The sequence below is a fragment of the Quercus robur genome, chromosome 2, assembly GCF_932294415.1.
Source record: "Quercus robur chromosome 2, dhQueRobu3.1, whole genome shotgun sequence".
NCBI lineage: Eukaryota > Viridiplantae > Streptophyta > Magnoliopsida > Fagales > Fagaceae > Quercus > Quercus robur.
In genome coordinates this window covers 79,402,553-79,425,983 of record NC_065535.1, presented here as the reverse complement: position 1 = coordinate 79,425,983, position 23,431 = coordinate 79,402,553, and the positions used below count along the sequence as shown (strand labels likewise).

At 37.9% G+C, this 23,431-nt stretch overlaps 1 pseudogene; it reads left to right on the top strand.

The window, feature by feature from the left end:
* The first annotated feature begins 4,945 nt into the window (after window positions 1-4,945).
* Window positions 4,946-22,603, top strand: LOC126703859 (methionine--tRNA ligase, cytoplasmic-like; annotated as a pseudogene).
* Window positions 22,604-23,431: the final 828 nt, after the last annotated feature.

Here is a 23,431-nt window from a genome sequence, read left to right as displayed (position 1 = left end):
GTTGGGCATTCACGATGGGTCATGGAGTACGAAGAGGTATTCATGTCATTAATTACCTCATTGGGAAGTGTGTCATTTATGGGGTATGTTGCTTTTTAATCAATGCTGGATGACACGTGGTGCCTCGTTTCTAATCAGAAGCGTTGCTTCGTATTTTGTACTTCTTCGCTTTATAAATAGTTTCTTTCCTTCCCTTAGTTCCCCTTATTTCAATCACTCCTCTCTCTAGCTATGATTCTAGCCCATCTGTCCTTGCTCTTGCATTTGTCTGCATTCATTGTCATGACCAGCCTCCTATTGTTGATTTTGACACATTTGGAAATCTCTAAACAATATAGATGTCTTAATTTTTTTAGATTTTGACACATTCGGAAATCTCTAAACAACATAGATCTCTAAAAAACTTGTTACTCAAAAAAATATCTAAACATAGATGCAAAATACCATAATAAGGTGAAAAAATAGATGGAATATATTATATAATTTTGGTAGGTGTTTTTTTTCCCAATTATCTATATATGTAATAATAGGTGAAGTTGAGAGAAACTCAAATTAGAGTTCCAATTTTGCGCTATGTGTCCTGAATTATTTATTCTTAAAGAGTTTTATTTCTTAATTTTAGAATTAAATGTGGGACCACATCATAAATATTCATCTAAATGAGTTATTAAGTACAAAAACCAAAGAGTCTAGAATTAATGAATCGTAAAAAAAAAAGTGCTTCATAATTTTTTTAAAAAAATGGACAATTTACATTTTATACCTAATAATATCCTTACAAAATTTTTTAAAGAGTTAATAAAATATAAAATAACTATCAATAGTATTTAAATTATACATATATATATATATATATATATATATATATATATATATATATATAGGAATTATATTATGCATCTTATTGTATATCTATAAGTGTATCCATGCATATACATGAGATTACAAGCTAGTTTGTTTAACGAGCTTCTAAGGTCTTACTTATATTTCTTAATTTAGACACAAAATAACGTAAATAAGGTATATAAAATTAGTGGAATTGATGGTGCGCATTTAATGACATATCCTCAATCTGATCACAAGTTGTAGAACACAATATTAAAACTAGGTTAGGTTTAACTATAAATAATATCAGATTAAATTAGATTAGATTGTAGATTATAAATTATGTGTTTATATACACATACTTATATAGACTTGAGACAAAAAATGGATTAATTTCATCTCCACATAGCATCCTAATACCATTGAGGCATTGAGAAACCTACTTAAATCACAATCTATTAGTAAAAAGAATGCATAAATAGTTGATTACTGCTCTGCCAACCAAAATTAGATATTAAATGAGCACTCATCACACCTTTTTTTTTTTTTTTTTTTTGAGAAAAAGCACTCATCACACTAAAAAGCAACTATAAACTACACAAAGAAACCAAACAAGAAAGTCATTTTTCAAAAATGATATTGATAAATTAGTAGTAGTATTTAACAGCATACTTAACAAATCTAATTAGGTGGTAAGTATTATTGGTTCTAATTTGAACCCATCACTTAAAATACTTGTTTGCTCACCAATAACAACCTGTCACTTTAGATTTATTGTGAAAATATTGTGGACATAGTATTTCTCCTAAAATTAAGTGGACTTAATTATATACCACATGATAGAAGTCACAGGATAACAAAATAAACACCCTCCCTTAAAAGTTTTCATGGCTTTTAAATTAAATTTTTATATGCCTTAGTGTTGAAACCTCATTCCCTCTTTCTTTTGAGTGTGTGTGTTTGTTTCATTTAAAAAAAAAAAAAAAAAAAAACATTTTGAATCAAAATGGACATTTAGGAAATAAAGAGCAAAAGTGAGGGCTTTGATTGAATTTGAAGAATGATTTGTTTTTGTGTTTGTTTGTCTATCTTGCTAGAATTACAAGACTATGGTAGTGCCTCCCCCTCTAGTTTTGTCCATTTGTCATGGCTAACCAAATATACACAAAAAGAAGGAAAAAAGGTTTCTCTCTAAACTAATTTAGAGAAAAACCATCCAAACTCCTCTTATATCTTTTTATTGGATGTAAATTTTGAAAATTTAACATTGGATTGCATGTTTTTAATATATTCATGCTTGCAAAATTTCAAAAAGATTAAAGATCAATAGTTATGTCATTAATGACATGTTTAAATTTCAAATTTGTGTGGTAAAAAAATTATGCACAAAAAAAAGTTATTGATCGAATTTTAAAAAACATCCAATTTAAATGAAATTTGACATGCATATTAAGAATATAAAAAACATGTAATCCAACGGTTATATTTTCAAAATTTACATTCAATAAAAAGATATAAGACAAGTTTAGAAGATTTCTTTGGATATAAAACAAGTTTAGAAGATTTTTTTCAAAACTAGTTTGGAGAGAAGTCTTGTCCCAAAAATAAGGATGGCCACAAGATGAGTTTGGGTTGAATTGCCTTGAACCTAATACCCAAGTCTCAAAACCTGAACCATGCCCTATCTCGTTCCCTACCCTGACTTTCAACCCCATAGGGACTAGACTCGATTTTTAGAATTGTTTTAAAAAAGTATTTTTTTTGGTAGTTGTGGAGCCCAAAAGCTAGAAGCAAGCCTCCAATCTAACCAAAAACAAAAAAAAAAAACAAAAAAACCCAAAATATTCGGAAAAAACACAAGTGCATATCAAATTAATTCCATGAAATCACCTCCAAATTATGTTGCCACACATTTATAGCCCAACATTTATAATTTGGAGTCTTTAGTTTTTGTTGGGAAGTAAGTAACAAGTAACAACATGAACAAAACACACAAATTTATGGTAACTTTATTTTTATTTTTACCTTCAAAGAATATATCAACTGAAAGGAAGGGGCCCAAAAGCACCTGGGCCCCTCCCAGCCCCAAAAAAAAAAAAAAAAAAAAAAAAATTATTGTCTTAGACATATTTAGACTTTCATTGAATTGGCCCTTTTCCAAAGCCTTAGCCCACTTCCCTAACCGCCCAAACCCAAAATATTAAAAGCCAATTCAAAATTTGCTTGTAACCCACGTTTCAAGTTTCTATACAACCTGAGTCGAGAGAGAGAGCGAGACCGAGAGTGACTCCGTTGCCGCCATTGGCCACCGACGCCGGACGCTTCAGCCTCCATCCTGAATCTCATCTGCTTCAAGTATTGTTTCTTCTCTCCTTCAACTTCAAAGCCTAACATTGATTTTCATATGATTTTTCTCTATTCTCCACTCCATAATGTTTTTGAATCTGTGATTGTGAATTAAATTTGAATATGTGAATCTGTGTTCTGTGATTGTACTTGGAGTCTCTGTGTTATTTGTTTTTGCTTGCAGTTGCTGAGTGTGTTAAGATAAATTCATGGTAGTGTTGTGTAGTGGGTTAATAGTGTGTTAGATAATTAATATTAGGGGTGTGCAGAAAACCCACCGACCCGCCAAACCCGACCCGACCCACCGGGTTGGGTCGGTTTTTAAGGCTTGGTGGGTTGGGTTGGGTTACCAAAAAAATTATTATCGTGGGTCGGGTTGGGTTTGGGTCATAAAATTACAAACCCGACCCGACCCACCCATATTTAAAATATATTTTATATTTAATAATTTTAAAAAAAAATCAATTGTAGGGCACTTATTTATATATATATATATATATATATATATTTAAATATATATTATATATTTAATAATTTGCATTTCCTCAATTCCTTCTACTAATACTAATTTAATATATATATATATATATATATATATATATATATATATATATATAAATATATTATATAATTAATAAATTTTTTTAAATAACCAATTCTTCATATCCTATATAAAAACCAATTAGTTCACACAAATTCTAATAAATTACTATTTTTGTTTAGTCATTAGTGTTGAGCCTTCAAGGAGTTACATTGATACTAATCTTTAGGTTTTTTTAATACATTAATATTTATATTTTTTTTCTACTCAATTTAATAATAAATAAAAAATTGTCAAACCCATGGGTTCAACCCGACCCAACCCGACCCACGTGGGTTGGGTTGAATTTATATGATGGGTTGGGTTGGGTTGAATTTTTTTTGACCCACCATGGTGGGTTGGGTCAAAAAATTCCCTTAACCCGACCCAACCCGACCCATGCACACCCCTAATTAATATTGTTATTTTGTTGAAACTTAAAATTTTTGTTTAAAAGTACTGAAATTAATTGAAATAATAAAGTGAAATCCATAAATAATACTAAAAAGCATAGAAAAACCCATAACTAATAACAAAAACAAGATAAATAGTAAAATAACTAAAATGGACACTTTGCAAATTGTGTGTATTTTGGTGATTTGAGGTTCAGCTCGTTGGGTGCATAAAGCACAGGTCCAGCCCACAAAGTAAAAGCCCACATATGGGCTTGTATTTTTATTCCATGGCCAACTATTCAAGTGGATTTTGTATTTGTGTGCTACTAGGATGGGTCTGCGGCTGGGGTTATTTATATAAGGTATATATGTGGTTTTCTTTGAGAGTGCCGCACAGTGAAAGAAGAAAAAGAAACAGGGTGCTACATATTGAAGAATAGAGAAAAAAGATTGCTACTCTGATAATTTTTGTGTGTGAAAGTAAAGAAAAATAAGAAAGTTTTTTTTTAGCTCTGAAACATATATAAAAATTATTGTAATTGATTTAATAATAGTGAAATTATTTAGAATTTGCCTCATAATAAAAACTTTTTTCATCATGAAAAAAGGTTTTTTAAGTAAATTTTGTGTTCTTTATGTGTTTGTTATTTTGAATCGCTAATATTTGTAATAATATTATATGGGAATAAACGCGGCTAGGATTAGGAATGAAAATACCAATACAAGTAGTATATCTCTCTTTGAAAAAAATAAATAAGCTGACTCTGTGAAGATTGAATTAAAAAAAAAGAAGCAGACAATGGCCGCGAAGAAGATTCCGATTAAGGGTAAACGGAACATCCTCATCACCAGCGCCTTGCCTTACGTCAACAACGTTCCCCATCTTGGAAACATCATTGGTTGTACGTATCTCTTAATAATATTCCTTATATTATTGGTATTAGCAAGCATGTAGTGAACAAAACAAACCCAATTTTCCTTTTTATCTGTATATGGTGTGTTGGCAGGTGTGCTGAGTGCTGATGTGTTTGCTCGCTATTGCCGACTCCGAGGCTACAATGTCTTATACATATGTGGAACTGATGAGTACGGGACAACCACTGAGACTAAAGTTCTGGAAGAGAACTCCACCCCTAGGCAGATTTGCGACAAGTAACTTTACTTAAATCTTCCCTTCTTTTTCTAGTTTAACAGTCTTCTCATTCAATATTGTTTCTATGACTTACTACTATTCTTTTAACATACTAAATCCAAATGTACCCAAGCATTCAATTTTCTTGGGACGTATTAAGTATTTGAATATTGGGATGTTTTCCAACAGAAATTAAGATGATAGATTTCTGTTTGGTTCATGTTTGGTTCAACAAATACTGGTTTCAAGAACAAGAACCAAACAAATTAACTCAGGTTTGGTTCTTGTTCAAGAACAATAACCCAACAGATATTAAGACACGACACAATTGTTTTATAACAAAGAAAAAAAAAAACAATATATGCGTCGAAAATCTCCTCCAACATTCTATCAAAAAAAAAAAAAGTCTCCCCCGACAAACTCAAAAAGTCTGGAGTCCTCCACACATTTTGTAACAATTTTTTATTATTATTAAAATTAAGAAAATTTTATTGAAACAGAAATAGCAATTTAATTACGTTTCTAATGGTGTTTAAATATTGAACTTAAAAAACCCATTTGACTAATTTTTAGTTTTCAAATAATATTGTTCAATGATATTTTTGTAAATATTTTAGGGGCTGTTTGGTATTATAACTAAAACAACAGTTTTCAGTATTTAAACAATATTACACATATTTTTTTCACTTATACATATTTTCAAAAAATACAAACAACATTTCTTAAAAAAAAAAAAAAAAATACAAACAGAAAATGAAAAGACACCATGGTCTGTGATGATACCGTAAATATCACCAGTGAGCTACACGATTCTTGCACACTTGTAACGATGCCTACAAAGAAAAGAGAGAAAGACCTAACAGAGAGAAAGACCTAACAGAGAGTACCGGTGTGGTGCCGGCCAAAAACCCTCTAAAGGTCAAGTTAGAACTATTTTCACAACTCTAGAGTGCTAGAGAAGAGTAAATTATGCGTACCTTGATTTGTGAGGGTATTGGGGCTTTTATAGTAATAAAAGGTTGGCCTCTCTTCCTTGGTGTAGAAGTCTTTCCCTTATAGGAATCCCAAACGTGATGGACAAGACTTTTCCTTGTAGAGGAGATCTTTATTAACATGCGTATCTTCCGGAATTCTTTTCGTGTTAGGATTCCTATTTCCTTTGGGATTCTATGATGATTTAGGCGTGTGTAGCAAGTATTTCCAGTCTAGAGGGCTTACCCATTATCAGCCCATGGGCTAGGATCTGTCAGGCGCAATTTAACAAAGGCCCGTCATAAAAATATTTTTACCCCTTCAGTTGCCCCCTCCACCCTATGGGCTCGTCACTATTGAGTGGACGGACCAATGGGGTGACAATTCAATATTCTGGGTTTGACGAATCAAAAAGGGGACGACGCGTACTGCGCCCATCCCTGATAGGTTGTTAAGCAATTATGATGTATGACACGTGTCGTTCTTTGATTGGATTTTTCCTTGGATCGAAGCGTCGCTTCGTTTTCCGTGCACTTTCTATATATATATCACACTCCTCCTTTCTCATTTCTCCTTTTTCAACTGAAACATATTGTCAGAGCGCTACCGTCAACCTTGTCAGAGAGCGATTCATTCAATACCTGTACCCGTCATTAACTCAACCATCGCATTTCACGTATTCACAAATTTGGTGAGTATTTTCTTTTCACAAGTCCTGCAATTGTACTTTTTATTTTCCTAGACTTTTATATGCACCTGACAGCACTTCTAGATTCGTTAGTCTTAGGTTTTGTCGTCACGTGTAGGTAATGTCTAGTGCGTCAAGTAATCAGTCAGTCGTTCGTGACGGGGCGGATTACGAAGAAGTATACCCGTCTGGTCACAAAGACCAAGAGAGTCCAGGCGAAGAGAGGATTCCGTCCACCTCTTCCTCGTTCTCAACAAATGAGGATATGGAGATGGCTGAACCAGAGGATGTTTCTAATGATGGCGAGGAACAGCCAATAAGATTCGTCGTAGGTGCTGATGGACTTAAGGAGTTCATCATGCTACCAGAGTGGACGGTGCATAACTTCACATCCACGATCAAGGAGAAACACTTCAACACTTTTAAGGCTAACTTTCAAATTCCAGATAAAATTTCAATTCGTCTACCCTATGTATCAGAGAAATGTTATTGCAAAGGAGTAGAGGGTGTTGGGGTGTACGAACAGATGCTAAAGGCGGGACTTAGGTTTCCACTAAGTACCCTTCATCGAGAGCTTCTCAAGTATCTGGGTCTGTCCGTCACCCAAATATCTTTGAACGCCTGGAGGGTTTTCATAGCAATGGAGATTCTGTAAGGCGCTATGACAGACGGTGCTAGGAGACTAACGGTGCGGGAATTCCTCCACTGCTACCGTCCAGATGAGATAGATAGATCAAGGGGGATGTACAGTTTTGATAGTAGGAGTCCGTTGTTGAAGGTTATATTTGAGACCCTCGACTTAAATAGAGACTGGAAGAGTTGTTATTTCTTTCTAGAGGGTGACGAGTGGATGGGTCGTCCAGGGGAGACGGATCACATGCCTGTCGACATTACTTGGGGAGTATTAAATCCATCCAGTATGCACCTGTCCTAGTTTGTAGATTCTATTTATATCCGTTTAGTTATAATTTCCCCATCATTTTTAACTGTCCTTTTCTTTCACAGTTAGACAGTGTCCACAGATTAGTACTGAGGAGTTTGATTTTCTTGAGAAGATTTTCCAAAAGACCAAGCCAGACGAAAGGACTTGAGCAAAGTTAGTGAATCCTGATACAATCCATTGGTATTGTGACAGTCCTAAACCAACGCCAGAAGCCGTCAGATACAACGCAAAAATTCGCAGACGTAAGTCCGTTGACCTTATTTTGCTTAAATGACTTTTAGCTTTGTTAGTTAATAACTTCATTCGTCCTTCTTTACAGAGATGGACGATGCTAAAAGGAGGGTGTTGATTAAAACACAGGCTGCTAGAAGAAAGGAGTCCGGCGAGGTGGTTCCCAAAGGGACGACTCTGTCGATAAAAAGGAAGCAACCATCCAAAGGGGACCGTCCTCTTAAGCAACAAAAGGTCCCTTTGGAACCCGTCGTAAGGTTGATGGTTGAGGGTGTGAAGATGGTCACCCCAACAAAGCATGGGTCAGGCAAGGGCTTTATGAAGGCCCCATCCACTAGCCAAGAGAAGCCACTTCCCCTCCTCCGTGACGACTCTAAATATGCCCTGGAGAAACTTTTGTCTATCATCACGTCGGAGGACTACGAGGATTTAGGCAATCACTCCACGGAGGCAATGGGGGAGACGGGGCTCTTCGCGATTGCACAGGTAATCCTTGTCCGTCGACTTACGTCCGTCCACTCCACTTAGTTTTTATCTAACCCTTCTTCTAACTTTTTTGTTTCAGTCCCTGATTATGATGAAGGGCCTAATGGATCGGTGCATTAACCGTGAGACGGCTTTGGAACGTGTGCGAGCAAAGGCAGAGCAGACGGAGGATGAGTTGGGTCAACTTAACAAATGGAAGTCTACTATGGAGAAAAAGTTTGACCTTTCAGAGCAGGTGAGGAAGGAGCTTGAGCAAAAGACGGATGAGGCGAAGAAGGCCCTAGAGGTCAAAGACAAGGAGATCCAAGACCTGAAGGAAAAGCTCCGTTAAGCTAAGGAGGCGGCGATACGAGAATATCGTGACTCCGACGCCTTATTGTTTGAGCTGGGAGACTCATTCTTGCAAGGTTTTGATGATGCACTCCGTCAATTTAAGAAAGCCTACCCTGCCCTGGATGTGTCCATGATAAAAGTTGACGACCAAGCCCAGACGTCCGCTATGCCCGTCGCTTCAGAGAACACAGATGACCTTTTTGCTGAGGAAACAGCCTAAGGTGACGGAGAGTTAGCTCAAGCACAAAATGTTCAAGATGCCGACCCCAAAGAGTAGAGAGTTTTTTTTTTTTTTTTTTTTGTGTATTTAAGAACAATCCGTCATTAATTTTGTGTATTGAACAATTGCCCCTCGAGGGTTTTATCCGTCAATGTTACTTGCTTTATTTCACAATTTTATGCCCGTCTTATCTATCTTTATTATTTGAATGAGATGTATAAATCTCCGTCCTCTTCAGTTGTCCATTTCCTGGGCTAAGATTTTAATCCTTAGCGGATGATCCGTCCACTTTATGGAGAACCGTCCATCTTTATGGATTTTGTACATAATTTTAGATCATGTACAGACGAACCGTCCTCCTTAAATACTAGGTAGTTTATCCCGTCCTTTCTTTTGTAATTTTCATCTTATGGGATGATCCATGCAGTTGGTGGGCTTGTATCCGTCCATTTATATGAACTTAAGGAACTTGTTGTTATCTGTCCATTTTATGGACTTAAGAAGTTTCATCCGTCTGGGATGATTCGTCCAGCTTGTGAACTTTGTATATTAACAACCCATTTTTATGGGCTTTAGAGGTTTCACCAGTCCGGGATTACCTGTCCAGCTTGTGGACTTTGTGTACTAACTGTCCACTTTTATGGACTTAAGAAGTTTTCACTCGTCTTGGATGATTCGCCTGTCTAGTGGACATTATTTATTATCCGTCCACTTTTATGGACTTCGAATTTCACCCGTCTAGGATGATTCGTCCAGCTTGTGGACTTTGTGTAACCGTCCATATTTATGGACTTTAGAAACTTCATCCTTTTTGGGATGATCCGTCCGTTTTGTGGACTTTATTTGTGTCCGTCCATATTTATGGACTTTAGAAACTTCATCCTTCTTAGGATGATCCGTCCGTCTTGTGGACTTTATTTATTACTCGTCCATTATTATGGACTTTGATTTTCACCCGTCCGGGATTATCCGTCCAGCTTGTGGACTTTATTTATTATCCGTCCATTTTTATGGACTTTGATTTTCACTCGTTCGGGATTATCCGTCCAGCTTGTGGACTTTATAAGAATTCAGGTTGAAAAGACAGTTATGTTTGAATATTCAATTGTGTATTTGTAGAAAAGTACCTGCCCCATTGGGCTTAAAAAGATACTTAAAGTATTGTAGCAAAAGGAAAAAAAAAAAAAACAACCTGCCCCCTTGGGCTTAAAAAGATACTTGAAGTATTGTAGCAAAAAATTAAAGTAAAACTAATAATTGTAGCAAAAACTAGGAAGAAAAACTGGAAATAGCGTCGTTGCTCTTCATGCTGTCTCTACTGATAGTATTTCTGTAGGTGCTCTGTGTTCCATAGATGCTGAAGCTTTTGTCCGTCCAGTGTCTTGAGGTGGTAGGTACCCCTCCTCTGCCATGATGCAATCCTATAGGGTCATTCTTAGTTGAGGCCGAGTTTTCCTTGCGAAGGATCTCTAGTAGCGCCCATTACCTTCCGTAGTACAAGATCTTCGACTTGAAAGTCTCTGCGCTTGATGTTGGAGTTGTAGTGCTTCGCCATGAGATTCTGATATCGCACCATCCTTTGCTCTGCTGTCATTCATACCTCGTCCATTAGGTCGAGCTAAAGTCGCATGGCCTCTTCATTCTTATTCTCGTCGTAACTATCCACCTGAAAGCTTGTGAGCCCTACTTCCGCTGGGATGACAGCTTCACTTCCATATGCTAGCCGAAACGGTGTTTCTCCAGTGGGTGTTCTTGCTGTAGTTTTGTATGCCCACAGAACGCTTGGCAGCTCATCCGGCCAGATACCCTTTATCCCCTCGAGCCGGGTTTTGTTGATCTTGAGTAAGGACCGGTTCGTGACTTCAACTTGCCCATTGGCCTGTGGGTGTGCTAGCGACGAGTAGTGATTCTTGATACCTAGCTCTAAGCAGAAGTCCCTAAATGCGCTATTGTCGAATTGCTTTCCGTTGTCAGAGACAAGCACTCTGGGTATCCCGTACCTGCATACGATATTCCTCCAAACAAAGTTTTGAATATTCCTCTCCGTGATAGTGGCTAGGGCCTCTGCCTCCACCCATTTAGTGAAGTAGTCGATACTAACTACCAGAAATTTTAGCTGCCTAATTGCTGCTGGGAAGGGGCCCATGATATCTAGTCCCCATTGAGCGAAGGGCCAAGGGGCCGTCATGGGGGTTAGTTCCTCTAATGGTTGCCTGATGAGGTTATTGAACCTTTGACATTTGTTGCAGGCCTTGACATAGGCTTGTGCGTCCTTCATCATTGTAGGCCAGTAGTATCCTGCTCGGATCAACTTGTGTACTAATGACCGTGCCCCCGAGTGGTTTCCGCAGATATCCTCGTGGACTTCTCACATTACGTAATCTGTTTCTTCGTGGCATAAACACCTCAGGTATGGCCGAGAGAATCCTCTTTTGTATAAGACATCTTTTATCAACACAAATTGTGACGCTTGGGCCTTTACCTTTCTAGCGGCGTCACTTTTGTCTGGTAAAACGCTAGTCTTTAGGTATGATATTAAAGGCGTAGTTCAGTTGCTTTCAGAATTTACTTCCTGCATATCTGTTCTGTCATTAATAAGTGAGGAGATTTGGACAAATGACAATACCTGTTTGGGGACAAGCATGAATTCTGCCGAGGCTGCTTTTGCTAGTCAGTCGGCGCATTCGTTTGCCGCTCTCGGGATTTGGACGAATCTGACTTGGAGGTTGCTAGTTCAATTCTTTACCTCTTCTAGATACCTCTTCATCCTTTCATTCTTACACTTGTATCCGCTATTAATCTAACATGTTACTACTTGTGAGTCGCAATGTACGACCACATTTTCAGCACCTGCAGCCTTTACGAGGTCCAGCCCCGCCACCAAGGCTTCATATTCCGCCTTGTTGTTGGTTGTGGGGAAATCTAGCCAGATCATGCACTCGATCTTATCCCCATCCAGGGTTCGGATCACTACGCTTGCCCCTCCTGCTTGTCTGTTTGAGGATCCGTCCGTATAAATGTTCCATTGTCGCGCATCGTTTGCCCCCTGGCCGTCTCCGAGAGTGAATTCGGCGATGAAATCAGCCACTACTTGCCCTTATACAACTGTTCGCGGACGGTACTGTATGTCAAACTCGTTGAGCTCCATTGCCCACAAAGCCATTCTTCCTGCTGCCTCGAGGCTACTCATGGCTTTTTTCAAGGGCTTGTCCGTCAAGACAATGATGGTGTGTGCTTGAAAGTACGGTTTGAGTTTTCACGCAGCAGTTATCAACGCGAAGGCCAACTTCTCCATCTGAGGGTACCACTCTTTTGCCCCCCGGAGCGCTCGGCTTGTGAAGTAGACTGGTCTCTGAGATCCATCTTTCTCTCTTACCAAAGTTGCGCTAACAGCGGCTTGTGAAACAGCTAAATATAGGTAAATCTTTTCTCCCGGCTTGGGTGGACTGAGCAATGGTGGAGTTGAGAGATATGCCTTTAAGTTCAAACGCTGTCTGGCATTCGTCCGTCCATTCAAACGATTTCCTTAGGGTGCAGAAGAAAGACATGCATTTGTCCGTCGCTTTTGAGACGAATCTATTCGGGGCTGCGATTTTGCCATTTAAACTTTGTACTTCCTTGACCGTTCTCGGCGATTCTAATTCTATTATGGTGCGTACCTTCTCCGGGTTAACCTCTATACCTCTTTGGGATACCATAAAGCCTAAGAATTTCCCAACCGTCACTCCGAATGTGCACTTGCCTGGATTCAACTTCATGTTATATAACGGGAGGGTGTCGAACGTCTCACGGAGGTCGCCTAGATGATCTTCCTCGTGTAGGCTTTTTACCAGCATGTCATCAACATAAACCTACACGTTTCTCCCAATCTGGTGCGCGAACATCTTGTTCATTAATCTTTGGTATGTCGCCCCAGCATTTTTAAGTCCGAATGACATCACCTTGTAGCAGAATAATCCCTGACTGGTGACAAAAGAGGTCTTCTCTTGATCGGCTTCTTCCATCTTAATCTGGTTATAGCCCGAGAAAGCGTCCATGAAACTCAAAAGCTGGTGTCTTGCGGTGGAGTCTACCATAGTATCTATTCGAGGGAGTGGATAGCTGTCTTTGGGGCAGACCTTATTGAGGTCCGTGAAGTCTACGTACATCCTCCACTTTCCATTGGCCTTTTTGACCATGACAATGTTTGCCAACTAGTCGGGGTAGTACACTTCTCGAATGAAATCTGCTTCAAGCAACTTTCGTACTTCCTTGGCAATGGCTTTATCCCGCTTCTGAGGGAATACTCGTTTCTTCTGCCGGATTGGGGAGAATGTAGGTGACACATTCAGTTTGTGAACCATGATTGTGGGGTCGATCCCTGGCATATCCTCGTGACTCTAGGCGAACACGTCTTGATTGTCTCTTAAGAATGTCGTGAGTTCCTGGCGCACTGGCTAGCTTGCCAATGTACCCACTCTAGTCGTCCGTTCTGGCCTTGAGTCATCAAGGATTATTTCTTCTAACTCTTCAACTGGCTCTGCTACTGTTTGTTGTTCTTCTATGCACATTGTTTGCTGTTGATCGTCTATCTCCAACATAGTAATATAACATTCTCGCACTGCCACCTGATTTCCACACAATTCTCCTACTCCATAATCCATTGGGAACTTGATCATTAAATGGTAGGTTGAAGTTACAGTCTTCTATGAATTGAGGGTGGGTCTGCTAGGAATGTTACTTCCTTAGTGATCTGCTAGGGGTAATCTCCCACCGTTATCGTCAGTGTGATGGCACCGATGGAGAACACTCTCATCCCTCCGAAACCAACTAGAGGGGCATTAACCGGGACCAACTGTTCTTTATCAATTCTCATTTGCTGAAAAGCCGGGTAGTACAAGATGTCTGCTGAACTGCCGTTGTCTACCAGAACCCGGTGCATGTTGTAGTCTCCTACCCTTAGGCTGACAACGAGTGCGTCGTCATGCAGGTGGTGCAGCCTTCGAGCGTCTTCTTCTGAAAATCCGATGACGGGGTTGTTAATCTGTGCCATCTTGGGTGCAGTGCTCGTGAGCTGGACGTTCTGGACCATTCTCAAGTTTGTTTTCCTGGCTTTTTTGGATGACCCAGAAGTTGTCGTGCCCCTTACGATCATCCTTATGTCTCCAATAGGCGGCCTTGGGCGCTCATTCTCTCGTTGTGGGGTCTGCTCTTGGGGCGGATCCGCTTTCTCCTTACTCACAAACCTCTGTAGTTTCCCCTGTCTTATAAGGGCCTCTATTTGCTATTTCAGATCGTAGCAGTCAGCTGTGTTGTGACCGTGGTCTCGATGGAAGTGACAGTACTTATCCCTTGGTTTTTTGCTGGGATCTCCCTTCAACTTGCCTGGGAATGTCAGGGCTCCTTCGTCTTTGATCTGCATCAAGACCTGATCTATTGGAGCGGTTAATGGGGTGAAGCTTGTGAATCTCCTAGTGGGGGGTTTGGAGCGTCTATCATCCCGTTGATCTCCGGTCCTAGCCACTTTGCATCCTCTATCCTGTCTTGTGTCCTCCTGCCTTTCCCTTTTTCTGGGCTTATCCTCGCAGGCTAGCAATGCGTCTTCCGCGTTCATATACTTGGTAGCCCTGTAAAACACTTCTGACATGGTCTTTGGATCGTTCTTGTATAGAGAAAACAGAAACTTACCCTTTCGTAGCCCATTAGTGAATGCTACCACAAGTATCTTATCGTCCGCTTCGTCAATTGAGAGGGTCTCTTTGTTGAAACGGGTTATGTAGGACCTCAGTGTTTTGTCCTCCCGCTGCTTGATGTTCTTTAGGCATGCAGTTGACTTCTTGTACCTGTGTCCTCCAATGAAGTGCGAAGTGAACTGAGCTCAACTCCTTGAAAGTACTGATTGAGCCAGGCGTTAACCGACTGAACCAAATTCTCGTAGCACCCTTCAGCATTGTAGGGAAGGCCCTACACATGATCTTGTTTGCAACTCCTTGAAGGTGCATCAAGGTCTTGAATGTCTCCAAGTGGTCTAGAGGATCCTTGACTCCGTCGTAACTATCTATATGTGGCATGCAGAATTTATGCGACAAAGGGAAACAATTGACGGAGGCAGTGAACGGTGAGTCGGTTCGGTTGACTAGGTCGTCAAGGTCACTGGATACTCATCCCTTGAAGGCGTTCATCATAACTTCCATCTGTTCCTTCATTGCCTGCATCTCTGCGACAATAGGCGGAGCCGCATCCATAAGGGTTGGGAGGCTTATTTTTGTCGCTCCGGTCTACTTGGGGCGTTACTACTCTTCGGTCTCTCTTGGTTCCCGCAATCAGCACTGGCACCTTCTTGATCTTGCTCTTGGTTTCCCGTCGCTGCGTTCTTCTGTCGCAGCTATTCTTCTAGGGTCTGGTTTTGCTTGGTGAGGCGCTCCACTGCCGTTGTAAGGGTTAGGACCTGTCTCTCCAGGGCAATAGGTTGTGGCTTGTCTTCCTGAACATTATTGGTGGTCGCCATTGAGCGTGTAAGTACCATGCAGCCCTTTGTCCGGATAGCGTTTGTATGGCCTACAAGTTGCAGTCACGACGCTATCGTTTCCCACAGACGGCGCCAACTGATGATGCTGTAAATATCACCAGCGAGCTACACGATCCTTGCACGCTTGTAACGATGCCTACAAAGAAAAGAGAGAAAGACCTAACAGAGAGCACCGGTGTGGTGCCGGCCAAAAACCCTCTGAAAGTCAAGTTAGAACTATTCTCACAACTCTAAAGTGCTAGAAAAGGGTAAATTATGCGTACCTTAATTTGTGAGGGTATTGGGGCTTTTATAGTAGTAAAATGTTGGCCTCTCTTCCTTGGTGTAGAAGTCATTTCCTTATAGGAATCACAAACGTGATGGACAAGACTTTTTCTTGTAGAGGAGATCTTTATTAACATGTGTATATTCTGGAATTCTTTTTGTGCTAGGATTCCTATTTTCTTTGGGATTCTATGATGATTCAGGCATGTGTAGCAAGTATTTCCAGTTTAGAGGGCTTACCCACTATCGGTCCATGGGCTAGGATCCGTCATGCCCAATTTATTTTTACCCCTTCAGTCTGTTTGGTTCTTGTTCTTGAAACCAGTATTTTGTTTTTAAATGAATAATAATTAAAAAAAAAAAAAAAAAAGAGAACAGTTAAAAACACGTTACTGAACTTCTACTTGTTGTCTGGAAACTCTTTAAAAAACTACTTTCTGAGAAAACATAACCAAACAGCCTGTACTGGTCTTGGTTGCTAAGCGAACTTTGCAATATTGAATGTGGTAATCAAATTATTATGGGATCATTTGTGAGATTTATAGATAATTATTATGCTAATCAAATTCTACTTGTTCTCTTAGCTATTCCCTGTCTTTAATGTTTTTCATTTTTTTTTCTTCTTCTTTCAATGCTTTTATGGATGTTTTAAAATAATATACTCCTTAAGTTATTCATCAGTCCATCTTTTATGTTCTGCATTTACAGATACCATGCGATTCATAAGGAAGTCTATGAGTGGTTCAATATAAGTTTTGATAAATTTGGGCGTACCTCAACTCCACAACAGACGGAAATTTGCCAAGCGATTTTTAAGAAAATTTTGGAGAACAATTGGATTTCTGAGAATTCAATGCAGCAGGTATGAGTTAATTTCTTGTTAATACTTGGTGGGATTCTGTACATGATAACATTCATGACCACTCTATTCTTTTATGCAAGAAAAAGAAAAAGAAGACTTCTCTATTCTTGTTTAGTTATCCAGTTATTGGATATTTTTTCTGGTGTCTCCTTTTTGTTCTTCAGCTTTTTTTATTGTGGTCAATTATAGGCTTTAATGGTGATAAATGTATTTAACCTCTTGTTACTAACACTTTATTCATACCATATTCAGCTTTACTGCGATACATGCAAAAGGTTCTTAGCTGACCGGCTTGTGGAGGGTACCTGCCCAAAAGAAGGGTGCAATTACCAGGCTGCCCGAGGAGACCAATGTGAAAATTGTGTCAGTGTTTTGAATACGACAGAATTAAAAGATCCTAGGTGCAAGGTACAAAAATTACTTCTGATAATGAACAAAAAAAAAATTACTTCTGATATTGAGGTCTATATTTTGTATTATCAAATTCTAAATGAGGAACCTGATTGTATGAAATATTATCCATGTTGTGCATTCAGCTTTCAAAATATGTAGTTTGTCCAAAAAAGGCATTTTATCTCAGATATTTGATTGTTTCTCTTTCAGATGAATAAATTTTGCATCCTCTGATCCTTTTGGTTATCACGTTTTGATGCTATAAACCAAATTTAAATCATTGTGAAACAAGGACCTTTTTCTGCTAGCCAATTATATTACAAGAAAACTAGTGCTTGGTAATCATTTTCCTGACTAAATTATGAATTTCTACTCAGAAAACTTACTTTAGGGTTTAATTGAGTCCTGATTTGGTTTCTTGGGCCTAGCTCTTGTTGGGGCCCGTTTCAGAGTCCTCAGCATCATATTTCTTCCATGATTTTCTGAGAAGAAGATAAACTATAAAAAAAGAAAGCTACTGTCAGTAGATGTATGTTATTACGCCATTTTGTTTTATTATACGTTTCTTATATTTGATCCATGAGCTTTCTCTGCTAACAGGTCTGTCAGACGACACCGCACATTCGTGACACAAACCACTTGTTTCTTGAACTCCCCTTGCTGAAGGACAAATTGGAAGAATACATCAACAAAATGTTGGTGGCTGGATCTTGGAGCTAGAATGCTATTCAAATAACAAATGACAGGCTTAGAAAAGGGCTGAAATCACGATGTATTACCAGGGATCTGAAGTGGGGGGGTTCCAGTTCCACTTGAGAGATTTAGTGATAAGGTTATTAGTTGTTGATAGACATGCTGAATTCATGCTGGCCTCTTCAAATTTTTTCTCAAAATTTGGCAAATTGACCCTTTTTTTTTTACTTGCGGTGGATAGGTTTTCTATGTCTGGTTTGATGCGCCTATTGGATATGTTTCTATTACTTCTTGCTACACACCTGAGTGGGAGAAGTGGTGGAAGAATCCTGAAGATGTAGAGTTGTATCAGTTTATGGGCAAGGACAACGTGCCGTTCCACTGTAAGTGATTTTCTTTTTTTCTTTTTTTAAATTTTCTGATAACTCTAAGAAGAGGGCAAGATACTAACTCAAAAGTACTAAGATTAGTTAGAATGTTAGATTTTTTTTTGTCAGATATATGCTTATCAATGTTTTTCCCCCCAGCTAAGAAACTGAAGTTTAATTATTTTTTAAAGAAATCTTCTTATGGCCACTCATCTATGTTATTCTTTTCCATGTTTTCAGTTTTTGCCGGCTACTTCTAATTTTTCTTTTTGTCTTTTTGGTTAGATATTTCCAGAAATGTACATTGTCTTTGCATCTTGTAAATAACATACAATTTGTTATTGCATCTTAATATTTTTAAAAGTTTACAGTAACCATTGTATCTTTTAGATAACAATAATATACAACAGTTATTGCATATAGTTTTAGAACCTTGCGGCAGTCACTAAGTTGGTATGTTTTCTTGTGGGTCATAGGTAGGTCTAAATCTTGTCTCACCCTTATGAGGATTTATATCTTGTATCATTGTGCTAGTAGCTTGTTGACTTGTAATTTTAGTGTAACCACACGGCCAATTTTCTTTTTTAAAATCCTCTACACTTTCCAAATATTGATTGCTATCGACTTAAGTTAGATGACATGATACTTGAATCTAAATTGCTATTAAATCGAATCTAATGAGATGAGACTTTGTGAAGTTATTGTACTAATGGTTAAAATAAAAACTGTTGTTTTGTCATTGGCAATGTTAATGCAAGTTCAATAGCATGGAGCAGCGTAGTTTTATTAGTTCACCTAATTGGTCTCATAGACACTGCATGCAAGACTCATGAAATTTTTGGCTTCAGAATTTAGGTTATTTATTTATTATTTCTTATGAACTGTACATAAGGTGGCAACTTGTGTCTCCCCTCATGAAGTAGGGGTCACTAGTTCGAATCTCTCTTTTGGGGTTTAAAAAAAACCTTTGGTTGTAGTGGTGGATGTTTTGAGCTTAGTAATCGTTTGGTTGTCCTTTTTTTCCATCATTGTCATGGAGACTTATGGTTTGGCTTGGACCTCTTGGTTGTGGGGACTGCTTTTTTTCTTCCCCACTACCCTTTTTAACTGTTACTATATTCTTGTTTTAGGTGATGTTTCCATCTACACTTCTTGGAACTGGTGAAAATTGGACTTTAATGAAGACTATCAGTGTCACTGAATACTTGAATTATGAAACAGGTTAGCCAACTATTTTGTAGCAGTTTAGCTGATGCACGATGGTGGTCAATTTATCGGTCATCTAGATGGATGATTGACCAATTACCTTCTCTTTGACATAACAATGATGTTTCACATTCGAAAATATTGAACTAGATGAATTTTCATTTGGATGGTTTCTGTAGGAAAGTTTTCTAAGAGTAAAGGTATTGGAGTCTTTGGCAATGATGCAAAAGAGCAATGATGCAAAAGATACAAACATTCCAGTAGAAGTATGGCGATATTACTTACTGACTAATAGGCCTGAGGTAAGCAGCATATATTTATTACTTTTTTTTAATAAGAATTAATGCTGGGTTCTACTAATTGCTTTCTGGATTGATGAATGGGTTTGTGTAAACTAGGTATCAGACACATTATTTACATGGGCTGACTTGCAAGCAAAATTAAACAGCAAGTTGCTAAATAACTTGGGCAACTTTATAAATCGAGTTTTGAGTTTCATTGTTAAACCTCCTGGTTGGTTGGCTGTGTACCTTAAGTTTCTTAAAGTTTTGTTGTTCAGCTAGTTTTTTATTTGATTCTCCTGATTGTGGTACATACTAATAATATTTCTGGATTGTTGTTATAGCACAAAACACTAGTTATAGAAGTGACACATTTTATTTAGTGCCTCGCTGAATTAGAACCATTCTCAATGCCTATTGCATATATGTGAACTAAAGGCTGTCCGGCCTAGTGGCATGTCCACCTTTTTGGTGGTTCAATGTTTGGGGTTCAATCTCTAGTAACTTTACCTATATAAAAAAGCCTATTTTTGCAAGGCATTTATATTTTAGAGAGTTAAAAATGGTGCCAATAGTCCATCTTACATTATGCCAATACCTTTAATATTTATGAAATTCCAAATGGTTTTGCCATTTTTATTATAATGGGCTTGTCTGGTATGAAGAGAAACTGCAAGTGCATAACTGAGTTTCTTTTTACAGGTCGAGGATATGGTTCCATTATTCCTCAGCCGTCAGATGCTGACCCAGATCCATTGCAACATGAACCAACTAGGAAATTGGTTGGTAGCATTGTTGACTATGTGGAGCAATATGTAGAAGCCATGGAAAAGGTGATTGAAATACTGGCTAGTATACTGTCGTGCAACCAGAAGCTGCCCCATGCCCTCTTTCGCTAATTGCTTTTGCATTATAATGACATTCTTATTTGCATTTTGTATAGGTTAAACTAAAGCAAGGGCTGAAAATTGTAATGAGCATTTCTAGTGAAGGGAATGGGTATCTGCAAGTAAGTCTAGAACATTTTTGTTTGTACTGATTTGTATGTTTGTTTAATATGTTCTTTTATGAGGATGTTGGTTGGAAATCGCCCTTTGGCTGCCCATGAAACAAAATTTCTCTCTCCTAATGTGTACTTTGCTCATGATCGCTATGTAGGAAAGCAAATTCTGGAAGCTTTACAATGATGATCAACTTTCTTGCTCTCTTGTCATAAGAACTTCAGCTGGGCTAGTATATCTTCTTGCATGTTTGTTAGAACCTTTTATGCCATCTTTTTCACTTGAGGTAATTTAAGTTTTAACCTGCCAGTAGATCTCTCTGTGGCACTTAGGGCAATGCTAATATTCTTTATCATGAGTTAGCTAATATGGTTGCGCATGCTGACAATATCTGTATTGTTGGTTGTGTTGTAGGTACTTAAGCAGCTTAATTTGCCTCCCGATACTCCAATTTTGCTTGAAAAAGGAGATATTGATAGGGTAAGCCGACCTTGGGAGATCCTACCTGCTGGTCACAAAATTGGGACACCAGCGCCATTGTTTAAGGAATTGGTATAACTCTCCTACTTCTTGTTTTGTTTTGTGAATTGTGATGGAGATTTTGTGGGCTTTGTCTCATAGTTACTAATTTAGTGAAAACAAATGTTCAGAAAGATGAAGAAGTAGAATTCTTCAGAGAGAAGTTTCTTCCAGGAAGCCAAGCTGATAGGATTGTGAGGGCAGAAGCTGAAGCAGAGAAGATAGCTGAGAAACTGAAGAAAACAAAAGTTTCAGGTTGCATTTTATTGATATTATATTTATTTACTCACTTCTAGTGTTTGCCATATCAATTGCTACACATTGCATGGTTGGGTGTCATTGATGTGCTATATTTCCAACCAATAAGTTCATAAAAGCACTAATCAATTTATCTTTTATTCTTCCATAATTAGTTTCTTCACAGGTCTTCTCTGTTCAAATGCTAACTATTTTGTTTTTGATGATAAGTGTGGCTTCCACATTTTTCTTGACAAGTTGATATTACAATAGTACTATGATTAGTGTGTCTTTTCATACCTCTCTCATTATACTTCTTGATTAATCATAGGCACTACTAATTTGTTAGTAGTAGTTGCTTAATATGGTGAGGCATTGTAAGGAACAGATAGCAGTGGAAAAAAGCAACGGAATGTAAACACTAAAACCTGCAACTGAATCCAAAGCTAAGGCCAATGCTGAGACAGAAATTTCAATTACAAGACTTGACATCTGTGTTGGCCTTATTACGAGTGTTCAGAAGCATCCTGATGCTGATTCCCTCTATATTGAAGATAGCAACCACATATATTAATCATCTAATAGCTTTAAAAAATGGCTTAGTGGTCACGAGTATATAATTTTGGTTGAGATTGTTGTGATGGTGTTGGATTGTGGGTAATGACACATTTTAACATGTTAGCATTTTTGTCGCAAAAATGGCTACATCATTTGTTGTGTGGTGTTAAGATGTTTTAGAAAATGGTTTTATGATACCCATTAAAGCCCATGGTTGATTTTGAATAAGTTTCACTTTGAAAAAAATTTCTGGCTTTGTCATTGCTTGTTTAAGTCTGGATCATCAAACATGAGCGCTAACGAGATTTTTAATAAAAAAAATTTTCAGGTTGAATTGGCTGATCCACCTAAATCTGCTACTGTTGGAGAAAGAGTCACATTTCCTGGATTCAATGGTGAGCCAGGCTCTGATGATGTCTTGAACCCAAAGAAGAAAGTCTGGGAAACATTGCAAGTGGATCTGAACACCAACACGGAACTAGTGGCCTCCTACAAAGATATTCCAATCACCACATCTGCTGTTTGCACTGTTTCATCTATTGCCAATGGGTCAATCAGATAGTTAGGTCACTTTGTTCAATTTTTTTTTTTTAAAATTTTTTTTTTGAGAAGTTGTTCAATTATTGAAAACAAAAAAAATCCCCCTATATTTTGATACGTAATTTTATGTTATTCTTCATGTTGGTATAAAAAACTAATTGCAGGAGTACTAGTTATTTTGAAAAGTACGTAAAACTACGGTCGTGAAAAATTAGGAATGTATATCTAAAGTCCTAAACGGTTAGATCAATCTTGAAATGATTCTAACATTGTAAATTGTTATACTCAATAACATTTTTTTTCCCTATCTAATATATGAAACATTTCAAAAGCAGAGTTTTCTTATATTATCAAAAACTTCTTATATTAACTTTATTTAAGTAAAAACAAATAATATTTTTCTAAGCAATCAAGCCACCTTTAATGCCAAATATTTCGTTTATTAAGGGACATATGGATTAATTGTTTTACATGGGTGGGATAAGAACCATTCTGTGGTGTTTTGGACACGAGAGCTCCTCTCATACATGTCTAAGCCCAACCATCAAGTAATATTTGTAGTTCAATTTCTTGCTATTCACTAATCCCAAAAATAAAGATAATAATTATTAAAGATTAGTATTAATCAAGATTGATAGGTTTGAGTTGTCCCAATCACTTGCCAACCACTTTCTTTCTTTGATACTGAATGGTTATAAAAAGTAAAAACCTACACAAAGGTTGGAGGACAATATTTTTTTTTTTTTTTTCTTTTTTTGATAAAAACATCCAATTAGTATTAAGCAATCATTGTTTTAATAAAATTTTCTATGTAGATCCCACATAATTATGAGTGTTTGAAGTTTGAACT